Here is a 19,249-nt window from a genome sequence, read left to right as displayed (position 1 = left end):
GCCTAGAATTCCTTTGCCTGAATTCTTCTCGGGGAATAGATCTCACTTTCAAAATTTTAAAAATAATTGCAAATTGTTTTTGTCCCTGAAGTCTCGCTCTGCCGGAGACCCTGCACAGCAGGTCAGGATTGTAATTTCCTTGCTCCGGGGCGACCCTCAGGACTGGGCTTTTGCATTGGCACCAGGGGATCCTGCGTTGCTCAATGTGGATGTGTTTTTTCTGGCCTTGGGGTTGCTTTATGAGGAACCTCATTTAGAGCTTCAGGCGGAAAAGGCCTTGATGTCCTTGTCTCAGGGGCAAGATGAAGCTGAAATATACTGCCAAAAATTCCGCAAATGGTCTGTGCTTACTCAGTGGAATGAGTGCGCCCTGGCGGCGATTTTCAGAGAAGGTCTCTCTGATGCCATTAAGGATGTTATGGTGGGGTTCCCTGTGCCTGCGAGTCTGAATGAGTCCATGACGATGGCTATTCAGATCGATAGGCGTCTGCGGGAGCGCAAACCTGTGCACCATTTGGCGGTGTCTACTGAGAAAACGCCAGAAAATATGCAATGTGATAGAATTCTGTCCAGAAGCGAGCGGCAGAATTTTAGACGAAAAAATGGGTTGTGCTTCTATTGTGGTGATTCAACTCATGTTATATCAGCATGCTTTAAGCGTACTAAGAAGCCTGACAAGTCTGTTTCAATTAGCACTTTACAGTCTAAGTTTATTCTATCTGTGACCCTGATTTGTTCTTTGTCATCTATTACCGCGGACGCCTATGTCGACTCTGGCGCTGCTTTGAGTCTTATGGATTGGTCCTTTGCCAAACGCTGTGGGTATGATTTGGAGCCATTGGAGGCTCCGATACCTCTGAAAGGGATTGACTCCACCCCATTGGCTAGTAATAAACCACAATACTGGACACAAGTGACTATGCGTGTTAATCCGGATCACCAGGAGGTTATTCGCTTTCTGGTGCTGTATAATCTACATGATGTTTTGGTGCTGGGATTGCCATGGCTGCAATCTCATAACCCAGTCCTCGACTGGAGAGCTATGTCTGTGTTAAGCTGGGGATGTAAAGGTACTCATGGGGACGTACCTTTGGTTTCCATTTCATCATCTATTCCCTCTGAGATTCCTGAATTCTTGTCTGACTTTCGTGACGTTTTTGAAGAACCCAAGGTTGGTTCACTACCTCCGCACCGGGAGTGCGATTGTGCCATAGACTTGATTCCGGGTAGTAAATACCCTAAGGGCCATTTTGAGTATTTGGTGATGCCTTTTGGTCTTTCAAATGCCCCTTCAGTCTTCCAGTCCTTTATGCATGACATTTTCCGCGATTATTTTGATAAATTTATGATTGTGTATCTGGATGATATTCTGATTTTTTCGGATGACTGGGACTCTCATGTCCAGCAGGTCAGGAGGGTTTTTCAGGTTTTGCGGTCTAATTCCTTGTGTGTGAAGGGTTCTAAGTGTGTTTTTGGGGTTCAAAAGATTTCCTTCTTGGGATACATTTTTTCCCCCTCTTCCATCGAGATGGATCCTGTCAAGGTTCAGGCTATTGGTGATTGGACGCAACCCTCTTCTCTTAAGAGTCTTCAGAAATTTTTGGGCTTTGCTAACTTTTATCGTCGATTTATTGCTGGTTTTTCTGATGTTGTAAAACCATTGACTGATTTGACTAAGAAGGGTGCTGATGTTGCTGATTGGTCCCCTGATGCTGTGGAGGCCTTTCTGGAGCTCAAGCGCCGCTTTTCTTCCGCCCCAGTGTTGCGTCAGCCTGATGTTGCTCTTCCTTTTCAGGTTGAGGTCGACGCTTCTGAAATCGGAGCTGGGGCGGTGTTGTCGCAGAGAAGTTCCGACTGCTCCGTGATGAGACCTTGTGCCTTTTTTTCCCGTAAATTTTCGCCCACCGAGCGGAATTATGATATTGGGAATCGGGAGCTTTTGGCCATGAAGTGGGCTTTTGAGGAGTGGCGTCACTGGCTTGAGGGGGCCAGACATCAGGTGGTGGTATTGACTGACCACAAAAATTTAATTTACCTTGAGTCTGCCAGGCGCCTGAATCCTAGACAGGCGCGCTGGTCGTTGTTTTTCTCTCGGTTTAATTTTGTGGTGTCTTACCTACCGGGTTCTAAGAATGTTAAGGTGGATGCCCTTTCTAGGAGTTTTGAGCCTGACTCCCCTGGTAATTCTGAGCCCACAGGTATCCTTAAAGATGGAGTGATATTGTCTGCCGTTTCTCCAGACCTGCGGCGGGCCTTGCAGGAGTTTCAGGCGGATAGACCTGATCGTTGCCCACCTGGTAGACTGTTTGTTCCTGATGATTGGACCAGTAGAGTCATCTCTGAGGTTCATTCTTCTGCGTTGGCAGGTCATCCTGGAATCTTTGGTACCAGGGATTTGGTGGCAAGGTCCTTCTGGTGGCCTTCCCTGTCACGAGATGTGCGAGGCTTTGTGCAGTCTTGTGACGTTTGTGCTCGGGCCAAGCCTTGTTGTTCTCGGGCTAGTGGATTGTTGTTGCCCTTGCCTATCCCGAAGAGGCCTTGGACGCACATCTCGATGGATTTTATTTCGGATCTGCCTGTTTCTCAGAAGATGTCTGTCATCTGGGTGGTGTGTGACCGTTTCTCTAAGATGGTCCATCTGGTTCCCTTGCCTAAGTTGCCTTCTTCTTCCGAGTTGGTTCCTCTGTTTTTTCAAAATGTTGTTCGTTTGCATGGTATTCCGGAGAATATCGTTTCTGACAGAGGGACCCAATTCGTGTCTAGATTTTGGCGGGCATTCTGTGCTAGGATGGGCATAGATTTGTCTTTTTCGTCTGCTTTCCATCCTCAGACTAATGGCCAGACCGAGCGGACTAATCAGACCTTGGAGACATATTTGAGGTGTTTTGTGTCTGCGGATCAGGATGATTGGGTTGCTTTTTTGCCTTTGGCGGAGTTCGCCCTCAATAATCGGGCCAGCTCTGCCACCTTGGTGTCCCCGTTTTTCTGTAATTCGGGGTTTCATCCTCGATTTTCCTCCGGTCAAGTGGAATCTTCGGATTGTCCTGGAGTGGATGCTGTGGTGGAGAGGTTGCATCAGATTTGGGGGCAGGTGGTGGACAATTTGAAGTTGTCCCAGGAGAAGACTCAGCTTTTTGCCAACCGCCGTCGTCGTGTTGGTCCTCGGCTTTGTGTTGGGGACTTGGTGTGGTTGTCTTCTCGTTTTGTTCCTATGAGGGTTTCTTCTCCTAAGTTTAAGCCTCGGTTCATCGGCCCGTACAAGATATTGGAGATTCTTAACCCTGTGTCCTTCCGTTTGGACCTCCCTGCATCCTTTTCGATTCATAATGTTTTTCATCGGTCATTGTTGCGCAGGTATGAGGTACCGGCTGTGCCTTCCGTTGAGCCTCCTGCTCCGGTGTTGGTTGAGGGTGAGTTGGAGTACGTTGTGGAAAAGATCTTAGACTCTCGTGTTTCCAGACGGAAACTCCAGTATCTGGTCAAATGGAAGGGATACGGTCAGGAGGATAATTCTTGGGTCACTGCCTCTGATGTTCATGCCTCCGATCTTGTCCGTGCCTTTCATAGGGCTCATCCTGATCGCCCTGGTGGTTCTGGTGAGGGTTCGGTGCCCCCTCCTTGAGGGGGGGGTACTGTTGTGAAATTGGATTCTGGGCTCCCCCGGTGGCCACTTGTGGAATTGTACTTGTGTGCATCATCCCCTCTGTTCACCTGCTCCTATCAGGATGTGGGAGTCGCTATATAACCTTGCTCCTCTGTCAGTTTCATGCCGGTCAACAATGTAATCAGAAGCCTTCTGTGCATGTTCCTGCTACTAGACAACTCCTACCTAAGTTGGACTTTTGTCCTTGTGTGTTTTTGCATTTTGTTCCTGTTCACAGCTGCTGTTTCGTTACTGTGTCTGGAAAGCTCTTGTGAGCGGAAATTGCCACTCTGGTGTTATGAGTTAATGCTAGAGTCTTAAAGTAATTTCTGGATGGTGTTTTGATAGGGTTTTCTGCTGACCATGAAAGTGCCCTTTCTGTCTTCATGCTATCTAGTAAGCGGACCTCGATTTTGCTAAACCTATTTTCATACTACGCTTGTCATTTCATCTAAAATCACCGCCAATATATGTGGGGGCCTCTGTCTGCCTTTTGGGAAAATTTCTCTAGAGGTGAGCCAGGACTGTCTTTTCCTCTGCTAGGATTAGGTAGTTCTCCGGCTGGCGCTGGGCATCTAGGGATAAAAAACGTAGGCATGCTACCCGGCCACTTCTAGTTGTGCGGCAGGTTTAGTTCATGGTCAGTATAGTTTCCATCTTCCAAGAGCTAGTTCTCATATATGCTGGGCCATGTTCTCTCGCCATTGAGAATCATGACACTTGTCCCTGTCAGCGGTCTATGACTAAAAAGATCAGCAGAAAGGTCTTTGTACTGTCCCCTCATATATTTATACATTAACATAAGATCACCCCTTAGTCTTCGTTTTTCCAAACTAAATAGCCCCAAGTGTAATAACCTATCTTGGTATTGCAGACCCCCCAGTCCTCTAATAACCTTGGTTGCTCTTCTCTGCACCCGCTCCAGTTCAGCTATGTCTTTCTTATACACCGGAGACCAGAACTGTGCACAGTATTCTAAGTGTGGTCGCACTAGTGACTTGTATAGAGGTAAAATTATGTTCTCCTCATGAGCATCTATGCCTCTTTTAATGCATCCCATTATTTTATTTGCCTTTGTAGCAGCTGCCTGACACTGGCCACTGAATATGAGTTTGTCATCCACCCATACACCCAGGTCTTTTTCATTGACGGTTTTGCCCAGAGTTTTAGAATTAAGCACATAGTTATACATCTTATTACTTCTACCCAAGTGCATGACCTTACATTTATCCCCATTAAAGCTCATTTGCCATTTATCAGCCCAAGCTTCTAGTTTACATAAATCAGCCTGTAATATAAAATTGTCCTCCCCTGTATTGATTAGTGTCATCTGCAAATATTGAAATTCTACTCTGAATGCCCCCTACAAGGTCATTAATAAATATGTTAAAAAGAAGAGGGCCCAATACTGACCCCTGTGGTACCCCACTACTAACCGTGACCCAGTCCGAGTGTGCTCCATTAATAACCACCCTTTGTTTCCTATCCCTGAGCCAACTCTCAACCCACTTGCACATTTTTTCCCCTATCCCCATTATTCTCATTTTATGTATCAACCTTTTGTGTGGCACCATATCAAAAGCTTTTGAAAAGTCCATATACACTACATCTACTGGGTTCCCTTGGTCCAGACCGGAACTTACCTCTTCATAGAAGCTGATCAAATTAGTCTGACATGATCGGTCCCTAGTAAACCCGTGCTGATACTGGGTCATGAGGTTATTCCTCTTCAGATACTCCAGTATAGCATCCCTTAGAATGCCCTCCAGGATTTTACCCACAGTAGAGGTTAAACTTACTGGCCTATAATTTCCGAGTTCAGTTTTTGTCCCCTTTTTGAATATTGGCACCACATTTGCTATACGCCAGTCCTGTGGTACAGACCCTGTTATTATGGACTCTTTAAAGATTAAAAATAATGGTCTATCAATGACTGTACTTAATTCCTGCAGTACTCGGGGGTGTATCCCATCCGGGCCCGGAGATTTGTCAATTTTTGTGATTTTTAGACGCCGCCGTACTTCCTGCTGGGTTAAGCAGGTAACATTAAATTGGGGATTATTATCACTAGTCATATTGGCTGCCATGGGATTTTCTTTTGTAAATACTGATGAAAAAAAGTCATTTAGCATATTGGCTTTTTCCTCATCCTCATCCACCATTTCACCCAGACTATTTTTTAAGGGGGCCAACACTATCATTTTTTAGTTTCTTACTATTTATGTAGTTAAAGAATATTTTGGGATTATTTTTACTCTCTCTAGCAATGAGTCTCTCTGTCTCAATCTTTGCTGCCTTGATTTGCTTTTTACATAATTTATTTAATTTTTTGTATTTATTTAATGCCTCCTCACTACCTACTTCCTTTAATTCTCTAAATGCTTTCTTTTTGTCACTTATTGCGCCCCTTACAGCTTTATTTAGCCATATTGGTTTCCTCCTATTTCTAGTATGTTTATTCCCATACGGTATATACTGTGCACAGGTCCTATTATCCAGGATGCTAATAAATGTCTCCCATTTTCTTTGTGTATTTTTATGCCTCAGGATATCGTCCCAGTTAATTGCACCAAGATCCTCTCTCATCCGTTGGAAATTTGCCCTCCTGAAGTTTAGTGTCCTTGTCACCCCTCTACTACACATCGTATTAAAGGAGACCTGAAAACTTATTATTTCGTGATCACTAATCCCCAAGTAACCCCCAACCCTTATATTTGATATGCGGTCTGGCCTGTTGGTTAATATTAGGTCTAGCAGTGCCCCCCTTCTTGTTGGGTCCTGAACCAGTTGTGAAAGGTAATTGTCTCTCATAGTTGTCAAAAACCGATTACCTTTACTGGAACTGCAGGTTTCTGTTCCCCAATCTATTTCAGGGTAGTTGAAGTCCCCCATAATAATGACTTCTCCTTGAGTCGCAGCTTCATCTATTTGCTTTACGAGGATATTCTCCATTGCTTCCATTATTTTTGGAGATTTATAACAAACCCCTATCAGTAATTTATTATTTTTTCCCCCTCCCCTTATCTCCACCCACAGGGACTCTACATTTTCATTAGATTCACCTATATTATCACGCAGGATGGGTTTTAAGGTCGATTTTACATACAGACACACCCCACCCCCTCGCTTATCTGTACGGTCATTTCTGAACAGACTATAGCCCTGCAAGTTAACAGCCCAGTCATGGCTATCATCCAGCCATGTTTCAGATATCCCCACCATGTCATAATTATGTTCCAACAACATTAGTTCTAATTCGTCCATTTTGTTGGCGAGGCTTCTGGCATTAGTATACATGCACTTGATGTTCCTCTCTGTACCTCTATTCTTTCTTAAATTATTAAGTGTTCTAACCCCACCTCCCATGCCACCACCACCCCCAGCTTCCATATTTGTGCCCAGGCCTCTATCTGCACTATCTTCCCCTCCTATAAAATGAATACCCTCCCCCCCAATCCCTAGTTTAAACACTCCTCCAACCTTCTAACCATTTTCTCCCCCAGCACAGCTGCACCTTCCCCATTGAGGTGCAGCCCATCCCTAGCGTAGAGCCTGTAGCCAACTGAGAAGTCGGCCCAGTTCTGCAGGAACCCAAACCCCTCCTTCCTACACCAATTCTTGAGCCACTTATTAACCTCCCTAATCTCCCGTTGCCTCTCTGGCGTGGCACGTGGTACAGGCAGTATTTCAGAAAATACCACGTTGGAGGTCCTTGCTTTCAGCTTGCAGCCTAATTCCCTGAAATCATCTTTAAGGACCTTCCACCTACCTCTAACTTTGTCATTTGTGCCAATGTGCACCATGACCGCTGGGTCCTCACCAGCCCCTCCCAGTAATCTGTCCACCCGATCAGCGATGTGTCGGACTCGAGCGCCAGGTAGGCAGCACACCGTTCGACGATCCCTGTCTACACACACTAACACACACTAAAGGTAGCCATGGAACGTGCCTAGAAAAATCCTAGACGTCTCTTCACAGCCTGAGAAACTATCTAGCCCTAGAGAGAAAGCTGTTGTGGATTCTGTTTGTGGGCTCCCTCTGGTGGTTGCTGCTGGTACTGGGTGACTTTGGTGGGTTGCGGCCTTTGGTTTCCACCTGTCCATCAGAGGCTGGGTGTTTCCTATTTTACCTGGCCTTTCTGTCATTCCCTTGCCGGCTATCAATGTATTCAGATGTGCTCTGTTTGGTTCCTGCCTACCTGCTCCCAGATCTTTCAGAATAAGCTAAGTGCTGATTTTCAGTTGTTTGGTTTTTTGTCCAGCTTGCTTATTATGTCTCTATGCTAGCTGGTAGCTCTAGTGGACTGAGGTTCTCCCCATGTGCCATGAGTTGGCACATGGGTTCTTGTAATCTCAGTATGGTATTTTTGATTAGGGTTTTTTGCTGACCGCTCAGTCCCCTTTGTATCTTTCTGCTTTCTAGTTTACAGCGGGCCTCAATTTGCTAAAGCTATATATATCATCTCTATGTGTGTGCCTTCCTCTCATTTCACCGTCAATACATGTGAGGGGGCAACTATATCTTTTGGGGTTCATTCCTCTGGAGGCAAGTGAGGTATTATTTTCTCTGCAGTACTAGTTAGCTCTTAGGCTGGTGCGTGGCGTCTAGAACCAACGTAGGCACGCTCCCTGGCTATCTCTAGTTGCGTTTGTCAGGCGTAGGGCAGCAGTCAGCCCAGGTTCCATCACCCTAGAGCTCGTCCGTTATTTATTTGTACTTTGTTTGTCCTGTGCAATCCCTAGCCATTGGGGATTCATGACAGAAAGCAAAGACCTCACTTGCCTCAGAGAAATAACCCCAAAGATATAGAAAGCCCCCCACAAATAATAACGGTGAGGTAAGGGGAAAATACAAACGTAGAAATGAAACAGGTTTAGCAAAATGAGGCCCGCTAACACTAGATAGCAGAAGATAGCAAGGAAGCTGTGCGGTCAGTACAAAACCCTATACAAAAATATCCACACAGAGAATGCAAGAACCCCCACACCAACTAACGATGTGAGGGGAGAAACTCTGAGCCCCAGAGCTACCAGCAAGCGAGGAAATCACATATTAGCAAGCTGGACAGAACTCATCATATACGAAGAAACATATTGAACACTGATGAGCGGAAAATGAACAAACAAAAACTTAGCTTCTCTTGGAGAGACTGGTAACGAATGAAGTCAGGAAATATCAGAATAGCACTGAATACATTGCCAGCAGGCAACAAATGAAGGTCCAGGTGAGTTATATAGGAAACCTAACTAGCAGGTGACGAGACAGCTGATCCCAGCCACAGACCCGCAGAAAGACAAAAGAGCCACCAGAGGGAGCCCAAAGATACAACTCACACAGTACCACTTGTGACCACAAGAGGGAGCCCGAGAACAGAGTTCACAACAGTACCCCCCCTTGAGGAGGGGTCACCAAACCCTCACCAGAGCCCCCAGGGCGGTCAGGACGAGCCACATGGAAGGCACGAACCAAATCGGCCGCATGGACATCGGAGGCGACAACCCAGGAATTGTCCTCCTGACCAAAGCCCTTCCACTTAACCAAGTACTGAAGCCTCCGTCTTGAAATACGAGAATCCAAGATCTTCTCCACCACGTACTCCAATTCTCCATCAACCAACACCGGAGCAGGGGGATCCACAGAAGGAACCAAAGGCACCACATACCTCCGCAACAATGACCGATGGACCACATTATGAATGACAAACGATGCTGGGAGTTCCAAACGAAATGACACAGGGTTGAGGATTTCCAAAATCTTATAAGGACCGATGAAACGAGGCTTGAACTTAGGAGAGGAGACCTTCATAGGAACATAACGAGAAGACAACCATACCAAATCCCCAACACGGAGTCGGGGACCCACACAGCGACGGCGGTTGGCAAAGCGCTGAGCCTTCTCTTGTGACAACTTCAAATTGTCCACCACATGGTTCCAAATATGCTGCAACCTATCCACCACAGAATCCACCCTAGGACAGTCAGAAGGCTCCACCTGACCCGATGAAAAACGAGGATGAAAACCAGAATTACAAAAAAAAGGCGAAACCAAAGTAGCAGAACTAGCCCGATTATTAAGGGCAAACTCGGCCAATGGTAAAAAAGTCACCCAGTCATCCTGATCAGCAGAAACAAAACATCTTAAATAAGTTTCCAAGGTCTGATTAGTTCGCTCGGTTTGGCCATTCGTCTGAGGATGGAAGGCCGACGAAAAAGACAAATCAATGCCCATCTTAGCACAAAAGGACCGCCAAAATCTGGACACAAACTGGGATCCTCTGTCAGACACAATGTTTTCAGGGATGCCGTGCAAACGAACCACATTCTGAAAAAAGAGCGGAACCAAATCGGAGGAGGAAGGCAACTTAGGCAAGGGCACCAAATGGACCATCTTAGAAAAACGATCACACACCACCCAGATGACAGACATTCTCTGAGAGACTGGAAGATCCGAAATAAAATCCATGGAAATATGCGTCCAAGGCCTCTTCGGAACCGGCAAAGGCAAAAGCAATCCACTGGCACGAGAACAGCAAGGCTTAGCCCGAGCACAAATCCCACAGGACTGCACAAAGGAACGCACATCCCGCGACAAGGAAGGCCACCAGAAGGACCTAGCCACCAAATCTCTGGTGCCAAAAATCCCAGGATGACCCGCCAACACTGAAGAATGAACCTCGGAAATAACTCTGCTGGTCCATCTATCTGGGACAAACAGTCTCTCTGGTGGACAACGGTCAGGTCTATCCACCTGAAATTCCTGTAACACCCGTCGCAAATCTGGGGAAATGGCAGACAAAATCACCCCCTCTCTAAAGACACCAGCCGGCTCTGAAACTCCCGGAGAGTCAGGCACAAAACTCCTAGAAAGAGCATCAGCCTTCACGTTCTTCGAACCAGGAAGGTACAAGACCACGAAATTGAAACGGGAGAAAAACAACGACCAACGAGCCTGTCTAGGATTCAACCATTTGACCGACTCGAGATAAATCAAATTTTTGTGATCAGTCAAGACCACCACACGATGCTTAGCTCCCTCAAGCCAATGTCGCCACTCCTCAAATGCCCACTTCATAGCCAACAACTCCCGATCACCAACATCATAATTCCGCTCGGCAGGCGAAAATTTTCTTGAAAAGAAAGCACATGGCTTCATCACAGAGCCATCCGAGCTTCTCTGTGACAAAACAGCCCGTGCTCCAATCTCAGAAGCATCAACCTCGACCTGGAAGGGAAGAGAGACATCTGGCTGACGCAAGACTGGAGCCGAAGAAAACCGGTGCTTCAGCTCCTGAAAGGCCTCCACGGCCGCAGGAGACCAGTTAGTCACATCAGAACCCTTTTTGGTCAAATCCGTCAAAGGCTTAACCACACCAGAAAAATTAGCGATAAAGCGACGATAAAAATTAGCAAAACCCAAGAACTTCTGAAGACTCTTAACCGATGTAGGTTGAGTCCAATCATGAATAGCCTGGACATTGACTGGGTCCATCTCAATATTAGAAGGAGAAAAAATAAAGCCCAAAAAGGAGACCTTCTGGACTCCGAAGAGACATTTAGAACCCTTCACAAATAAGGCATTGGCACGCAGTACCTGAAATACCATCCTAACCTGTTTTACATGGGACTCCCAATCATCAGAAAAGACCAAAATATCATCCAGATACACAATCATAAATTTATCCAGATATTCTCGGAAGATGTCGTGCATGAAGGACTGAAACACAGAAGGGGCATTAGAAAGTCCAAAAGGCATCACCAAGTACTCAAAATGGCCTTCAGGCGTATTAAATGCTGTTTTCCATTCATCGCCCTGCTTTATACGCACAAGATTATATGCACCACGAAGATCTATCTTGGTGAACCAACTAGACCCCCTAATCCGAGCAAACAGATCAGACAACAATGGCAAAGGATACTGAAATTTGACCGTGATTTTATTTAGAAGGCGATAATCTATACAGGGTCTCAAAGAGCCATCCTTCTTGGCCACAAAAAAGAATCCAGCACCAAGAGGGGAGGAGGACGGGCGAATATGTCCCTTCTCCAAAGACTCCTTTACATAACTCCGCATAGCGGCATGTTCTGGCACAGACAAATTAAACAGTCGTCCCTTAGGGAACTTACTACCAGGAATCAAATTTATAGCACAATCACAATCCCTATGAGGAGGTAGGGCACTGGACTTGGGCTCATCAAATACATCCTGGTAGTCCGACAAAAACTCAGGGACTTCAGAGGGCGTAGAGGAAGCAATTGATACCAAAGGAGCATCGCCATGACTTCCCTGGCAACCCCAGCTTAGCACAGACATTGCTTTCCAATCCAAGACTGGATTATGAGCCTGCAGCCATGGCAGACCCAACACGACCACATCATGTAAATTATGCAGCACAAGAAAGCGAATCACCTCCTGATGTGCAGGAGTCATACACATGGTCACCTGAGACCAGTATTGAGGTTTATTTATAGCCAATGGCGTAGCGTCAATTCCCTTCAATGGAATAGGGAACTGCAAAGGCTCTAAAACAAAACCACAGCGCCTGGCAAATGATACATCCATCAGATTCAGGGCGGCACCTGAGTCTACAAAAGCCATAACAGAGTAGGATGTCAGAGAGCAAATCAAAGTAACAGACAAAATGAATTTAGGCTGTACAGTACCAATGGTGACAGATTTAGCGATCTTTTTTGTGCGCTTAGAGCATGCTGAGATAACATGAGCATTCTGACGTCTATGATTTTGCCGTTCAATTCTGGTCAGAATCCTGTCACATTGCATAGACTCAGGTTTCTGTTCAGAAAACACCGCCAGATGGTGCACAGGTTTGCGCTCCCGCAAACGCCGATCAATTTGAATGGCCAAAGCCATTGACTCATTCAGACCCGCAGGCATGGGGAACCCCACCATAACATTCTTAAGGGCTTCGGAAAGACCCTTTCTGAAAATTGCTGCCAGGGCACACTCATTCCATTGAGTAAGCACTGACCATTTCCTGAATTTCTGACAATAACCTCTGCTTCATCCTGACCCTGAGAAAGGGTCAGCAAAGCCTTTCCTGCCTGGTCCTCAAGATTAGGTTCCTCATAAAGCAATCCAAGTGCCAGAAAAAACGCATCCACATTCAGCAATGCGGGGTCTCCTGGCGCCAGGGAGAATGCCCAATCCTGAGGGTCACCACGTAACAAAGAAATAATAATTTTAACTTGCATAGCAGGATTACCAGAGGAACGAGGTCTCAAAGAAAGGAATAACTTGCAATTATTCTTAAAATTTAAAAACCTAGATCTATCTCCAGAAAACAACTCAGGAATAGGTATTTTAGGCTCTGACATAGGACTGTGAATAACATAATCCTGAATGCTTTGCACTCTTGCAGTAAGCTGATCCACACTAGAAGTCAAACTCTGAATATCCATGTCTGCAGCTGAATTCTGAGCCACCCAGAGATCAAGGGGAGGAGAGAAGCTAGACAAACTGCAGCAGAGGAAAAAAAAAAACACTCAGGACTTCTTTTATCCCGCTTCTGCGATGCATTTAACACTTTTTGGCCTGCTGTACTGTTATGATCCTTAGTGGCTTAGGATCACAAATCTGACCAGCTAAGTAGACGAACATAGGATGAGCTCTGGGGATGTGGTAACTGGACTGACCGCAATCCTGATCCTATCCAACACACACTAAAGGTAGCCATGGAACGTGCCTAGAAAAATCCTAGACGTCTCTTCACAGCCTGAGAAACTATCTAGCCCTAGAGAGAAAGCAAAGACCTCACTTGCCTCAGAGAAATAACCCCAAAGATATAGAAAGCCCCCCACAAATAATAACAGTGAGGTAAGGGGAAAATACAAACGTAGAAATGAAACAGGTTTAGCAAAATGAGGCCCGCTAACACTAGATAGCAGAAGATAGCAAGGAACCTGTGCGGTCAGTACAAAACCCTATACAAAAATATCCACACAGAGAATGCAAGAACCACCACACCAACTAATGATGTGAGGGGAGAAACTCTGAGCCCCAGAGCTACCAGCAAGCGAGGAAATCACATATTAGCAAGCTGGACAGAACTCATCATATACGAAGAAACATATTGAACACTGATGAGCGGAAAATGAACAAACAAAAACTTAGCTTCTCTTGGAGAGACTGGTAACGAATGAAGTCAGGAAAGATCAGAATAGCACTGAATACATTGCCAGCAGGCAACAAATGAAGGTCCAGGTGAGTTAAATAGGAAACCTAACTAGCAGGTGACGAGGCAGCTGATCCCAGCCACAGACCCGCAGAAAGACAAAAGAGCCACCAGAGGGAGCCCAAAGATACAACTCACACAGTACCACTTGTGACCACAAGAGGGAGCCCGAGAACAGAGTTCACAACAGGACCCCCCCAAAAAATGACATGGGGTCCCCCTATATTTTATAGCCAGAAAGGCTACGCAGACAGCTGCGGGCTGATATTCATAGCCTAGAGAGGGGCCATGGATATTGCCCCTCCCCCCGGCTACAAATACCAGTCCACAGCCACCCCAGAAATGGCACATCTGTAAGATGTGCCAATTCCGGCACTTAGCCCCTCTCTTCCCACTCCCGTGTAGCGGTGAGATATGGGGTAATAAGGGGTTAATGTCACCTTGCTATTGTAAGGTGACATTATGCCGGGTTAATAACGGAGAGGCGTCAATAAGACGCCTATCCATTATTAATCCAATAGTAAGAAAGGGTTAATAAAACACGCACACATTAGGAAAAAGTATTTTAATATTCTTCATTTAACCATACTTACCATACTTCAGCGCCTGCAAAAAACGTAAAATAATAAACCGTATACTACCTGTCCGCCGTAGTCCAATTAATAACGAGTGATGTCACTGCTCTATAGGACCCTCAGTGACACACTGACAGGAGACAATGGCACCTGCAGTGCGTCACTGAGGGGTTACCTGAGTTCAAAGTGTCACTTTATGGCAATTGCTGCGTGGGAAAATTTCTCATACAGCAATGCCATAAGTGAGGCTAGGGACTATTTTTTTTTTTTTTTTAACAGCGGCGGAGGAATACCTTCCTCCCGTCATTGTGTTTCTGGGGCCCCTAGAGCGCGGTCGCAACAGCTGTTGCTGCCGTTCTCCACGGGAGATTGGCATGGGACACTCGTGGATTTCTGCGGACAGGGAGTATATTGGTTGTTTGTTTTTTTCATCTTTGTTACAGATGACAATGGCTTCGGGGATCAAAATGACAAGTAATGGTGAGCATGAACTCTATGTTTAATGCACTGTATGTCTGTATGTATGTACTGCATGGAGTATGTATGTAGTATGTATGTAGTATGTATGGAGTATGTATGGAGTATTTCTTTTATTTTTCATTCAACACATTAGCCGGATGATGGGACTACTACTGTCCCATCATTGGCTAATGTTTCAATCACTGTCAGTGTAGCAGGCATCGTCCGATGGGACTTCTAGTCCCATCGGACGATGCCTGCACACAAGCACAGAGTCCCAGGACGCCGCAGAGACCCCCGCACGCCGTAGAGACCCCCGCATGCCGCACAGAGCCCCCGCATGCTGCACAGAGCCCCCCGCATGCCATACAGAGACCCCCGCACGCCGTACAGAGATCCCCGCACGCCGTACAGAGATCCCCGCACGCCACACAGAGACCCCCGCATGCCAAACAGAGACCCCCCGCATGCCACACAGAGACCCCCCACGCCACAGAGACCCCCCACGCCACATAGAGCCCGGGCAGCCCACATACAGCCCCGGCATGCCGCATAGAGGCATCGTACAGAGAGCCCTGCAGCCCGAAACAGAGCCCCACGGTCATGCACAGACACCGCCCACACACACACACGCAGTCTCCACCCACACACCACCCATACTCTGCCCACACTCCATTACAGTGCATAATTGCACTATAGGAACTTCCGATTCGGATTTCCGATATCGCAAAAATATCAGAACTCGGTATCGGAATTCCGATACAGCGAATATCGGCCGATACCCGATATTTGCAGTATCGGAATGCTCAACACTACTATCTAATGATTGATCAATCTACTTCTTGCACTTCAAATTTATGTTAAGGACCTATAACTCTGCCCTTCACCTTGCCAAACAGACCTACTTCACCACCCTGATCTCCTCACTATCCAACAACCCCAAGAAACTTTTTGACACATTTCACTCCCTCCTCAGGCCAAAAGCACAAGACCCTATCACAGACATTTGTGCTGATGACCTGGCCTCCCACTTTATAGAGAAAATAGATAACATCCGTCAGGAAATCCGCTCCCAGACACCAAGTGCAATGACTCCCATTCCTCCCTGCATCTCCCCTGGCTCACTCTCCACATTCGATCCCATCACAGAAGAAGAAGTCTCCAAGCTCCTCTCCTCTTCTCGTCCGACTACATGCACCACCGACCCCATTCCCTCACACCTCCTCCAGTCTCTCTCTCCAGTCGTCACAACTCACCTAACTGCAATCTTTAATCTCTCCCTCTCCTCTGGCATTTTCCCCTCCTCCTTCAAACACTCTATCATTACTCCATTACTAAAAAAACCCACCCTTGACCCATCATGTGCAAACAACTACAGACCGGTCTCCAATCTACCCTTCATCTCAAAACTCCTGGAGCGCCTAGTCTACTCCCGCCTTACCCGTTACCTCTCCACTCATTCCCTCCTAGACCCTTCACAGTCCGGGTTCCGCCCCCTACATTCAACAGAAACTGCACTCATCAAGGTGACCAATGACCTTCTGACAGCAAAATGTAACGGTGACCACTCTCTGCTCATTCTCCTCGATCTTTCTGCAGCTTTCGACACTGTTGACCACCCTCTCCTACTCTCTAGGCTCCAGTCACTAGGCATTAAGAACACTGCTCTCTCCTGGTTCTCTTCCTATCTTTCTGAACGCTCCTTCAGTGTTCTGTTCTCCGGCTCCACTTCATCTCCTCTTCCTCTCACTGTCGGGGTACCTCAGGGCTCAGTCCTTGGCCCCCTTCTCTTCTCCCTCTACACGGCCCCAATTGGACAGACCATCAGCAGATTTGGCTTTCAGTACCATCTTTATGCTGATGACACACAACTATACACATCAGCCCCTGACCTTACCCCCGCTGTACTACAGAACGCCACTGACTGTCTGTCTGCAGTCTCTAACATCATGTCCGCTCTCTATCTGAAGCTCAACCTCTCCAAAACTGAACTTCTTCTGCTTCCGCCTTCTACTAACCTCCCTAAATCTGACATTTCCCTCTCCGTGGGTGGCACCATAATAACACCCCGGCAGCAGGCACGCTGTCTGGGTGTCATGTTTGACTCCGATCTCTCCTTCACCTCCCACATACAATCTCTTGCCCGCTCGTGCCGCTTACACCTAAAGAACATCTCTAGAATCCGCCCTTTTCTCACCATGGAGACAACAAAAACTCTCACTGTCGCCCTAATCCACTCCCGTCTGGACTACTGTAACTCTCTTTTAATTGGCCTCCCCCTCACGTGACTTTCCCCTCTCCAGTCTATCCTTAATGCAGCAGCCAGGGTCGTCCATCTGGCTAATCGTTACTCGGACGTGTCCGCTCTTCGCCAGTCATTACACTGGCTGCCCATTCATTACAGGATACAATTCAAAGTACTTGTTCTCACCCACAAAGCTCTCCACAGTGCGGCACCCCCTTACATCTCCTCCCTCATTTCTGTCTATCGGCCTAACCGACCTCTGCGCTCTGCAAACGACTTTCGACTAACCTCTGCACTAATCCGTACCTCCCACTCCCGACTCCAAGACTTCTCCCGTGCTGCGCCAATCCTCTGGAATGCTCTACCCCAAGATATTAGGACCATCCACAACTTGCATAGCTTTAGGCGCTCACTCAAAACTCATTTGTTCAGAGCGGCCTATCGCGTTCCCTAATCAGTCATTTTATGTTTGTGTGTGTGTAGCCCATTCACTATCTCACCTACCCCCCACCCCCTGAAGATGGCTGGACCATCATTGTAAATACATCATTGTAAATACACACCTGTGCTTTGTATCTCCCCCACCTCATTGTAGATTGTAAGCTCTCACGAGCAGGGTCGTCTTATTTTGCTTTATTGCTGTATTGTTAACATTGTTACCTATGACTGTTGTGTTTGAAACTGTTAAACTGTAAAGCGCTGCGGAATATGTTGGCGCTATATAAATAAAGATTATTATTATTATTATTATCTATATATAGATATATCTATCTATCTGTACATCTATCTATCTATAGATCTACCTATCTATAGATTGATCTATCTATCTATCTATCTATCTATCTATGGTTCAAAAAAAGAAGGCAGCACTCCATTTTCCAAATAACTGTGCAGAGTTTAATCAGACCCACATGTCTGGTGCGACGTTTCGGCGCAAATGAGCCTTTCTCAAGCAGTGGATACATCATCTTTGTGCATATATACCTTTTAACATTCTCCTTAATTAGTGCCATTTGTGCTCAATAAAATACAATATAATATACTTCATGTGTTACATATATCATCTGATACTAATTCATATAAAGTACGTACGTGCTTATGTGCAACAAGTGTTCTTAATATATAAGTATATTGATCCAAACTGTGTATGATATAATCATAATTCACTTGCTCTTACCACTGAGGTAACCTGCTGCTAATGGAGGACAACATTTTGTTCGGCGTTCCTACAGATCTACTGCGCATGTCTGGTGCGTCATATAGCTATGCCGGGTTGCAGACCAATCATAGTATCAGTATTCCAGCGCATGCGCTCAAGCGCTATGCTTTGCCATCGTTGTGGTGGCATACCTAATTTCCTCTGTTAGTCCAGCGTATCCCTCAGAGTTGGCGCATGCATATACACATTAACAGCGCCATCATGTTAAATAAATTATGGGCAGTCTTTAATAGAACCACCATCTTTATAATGTCATCTTCTGATGATGCCCGCATTATTTCTATGTTACTATAGGATTCAACGTGCATAACACCGCCCTGACTCTCCAGGCTCAGCCTTCATCAGGTCATCTCCCGGGAGTCACATGGCATTCAGCTAGTTGCGCTTAACCCTCTCGGGTCAATTAGGTATGCCACCACAACGAAGGCGAAGCATAGCGCTTGAGCGCATGCGCTGGAATACCGATACTAGGATTGGTCTGCAACCCGGCATAGCTATATGACGCGCCAGACATGCGCAGTAGATCTGTAGGAACGCCGAACAAAATGTAGTATGAAGTATATTATATTGTATTGTATTTTATTGAGCACAAATGGCACTAATTAAAGAGAATGTTAAAAGGTATATATATGCACAAAGATGATGTATCCACTGCTTGAGAAAGGCTCATTTGAGCCGAAACGTCGCACCAGACATGTGGATCTGATTAAACTCTGCACAGTTATTTGGAAAATTGAGTGCTGCCTTCTTTTTTTGAACTTTATGCATTCAAGATAACCAGTGGACAGGTTACCTGGAGGATTTGTACCCAGAGATAAGTTAAAAGATTTTTGTGCTGTTCCTTTTTTATGAATATATCTATCTATCTATAGATATATCTAGCCACAGATTTATCTACCTATCTATCTATCTATCTATC

At 46.1% G+C, this 19,249-nt stretch overlaps 1 protein-coding gene across 5 annotated transcripts in view; it reads right to left on the bottom strand.

Annotated features, from left to right (window-relative positions):
* The window catches only part of MYRIP (myosin VIIA and Rab interacting protein), a 1,107,682-nt gene that overhangs the window by 602,528 nt on the left and 485,905 nt on the right, over window positions 1-19,249 (bottom strand). The window lies entirely within an intron of this gene.

Source organism: Ranitomeya variabilis, chromosome 6, assembly GCF_051348905.1.
Source record: "Ranitomeya variabilis isolate aRanVar5 chromosome 6, aRanVar5.hap1, whole genome shotgun sequence".
In the NCBI taxonomy this organism is placed as follows: domain Eukaryota; kingdom Metazoa; phylum Chordata; class Amphibia; order Anura; family Dendrobatidae; genus Ranitomeya; species Ranitomeya variabilis.
Note: the sequence above shows the minus strand (reverse complement) of the source record. Positions and strands in the feature narration are given on the sequence as shown.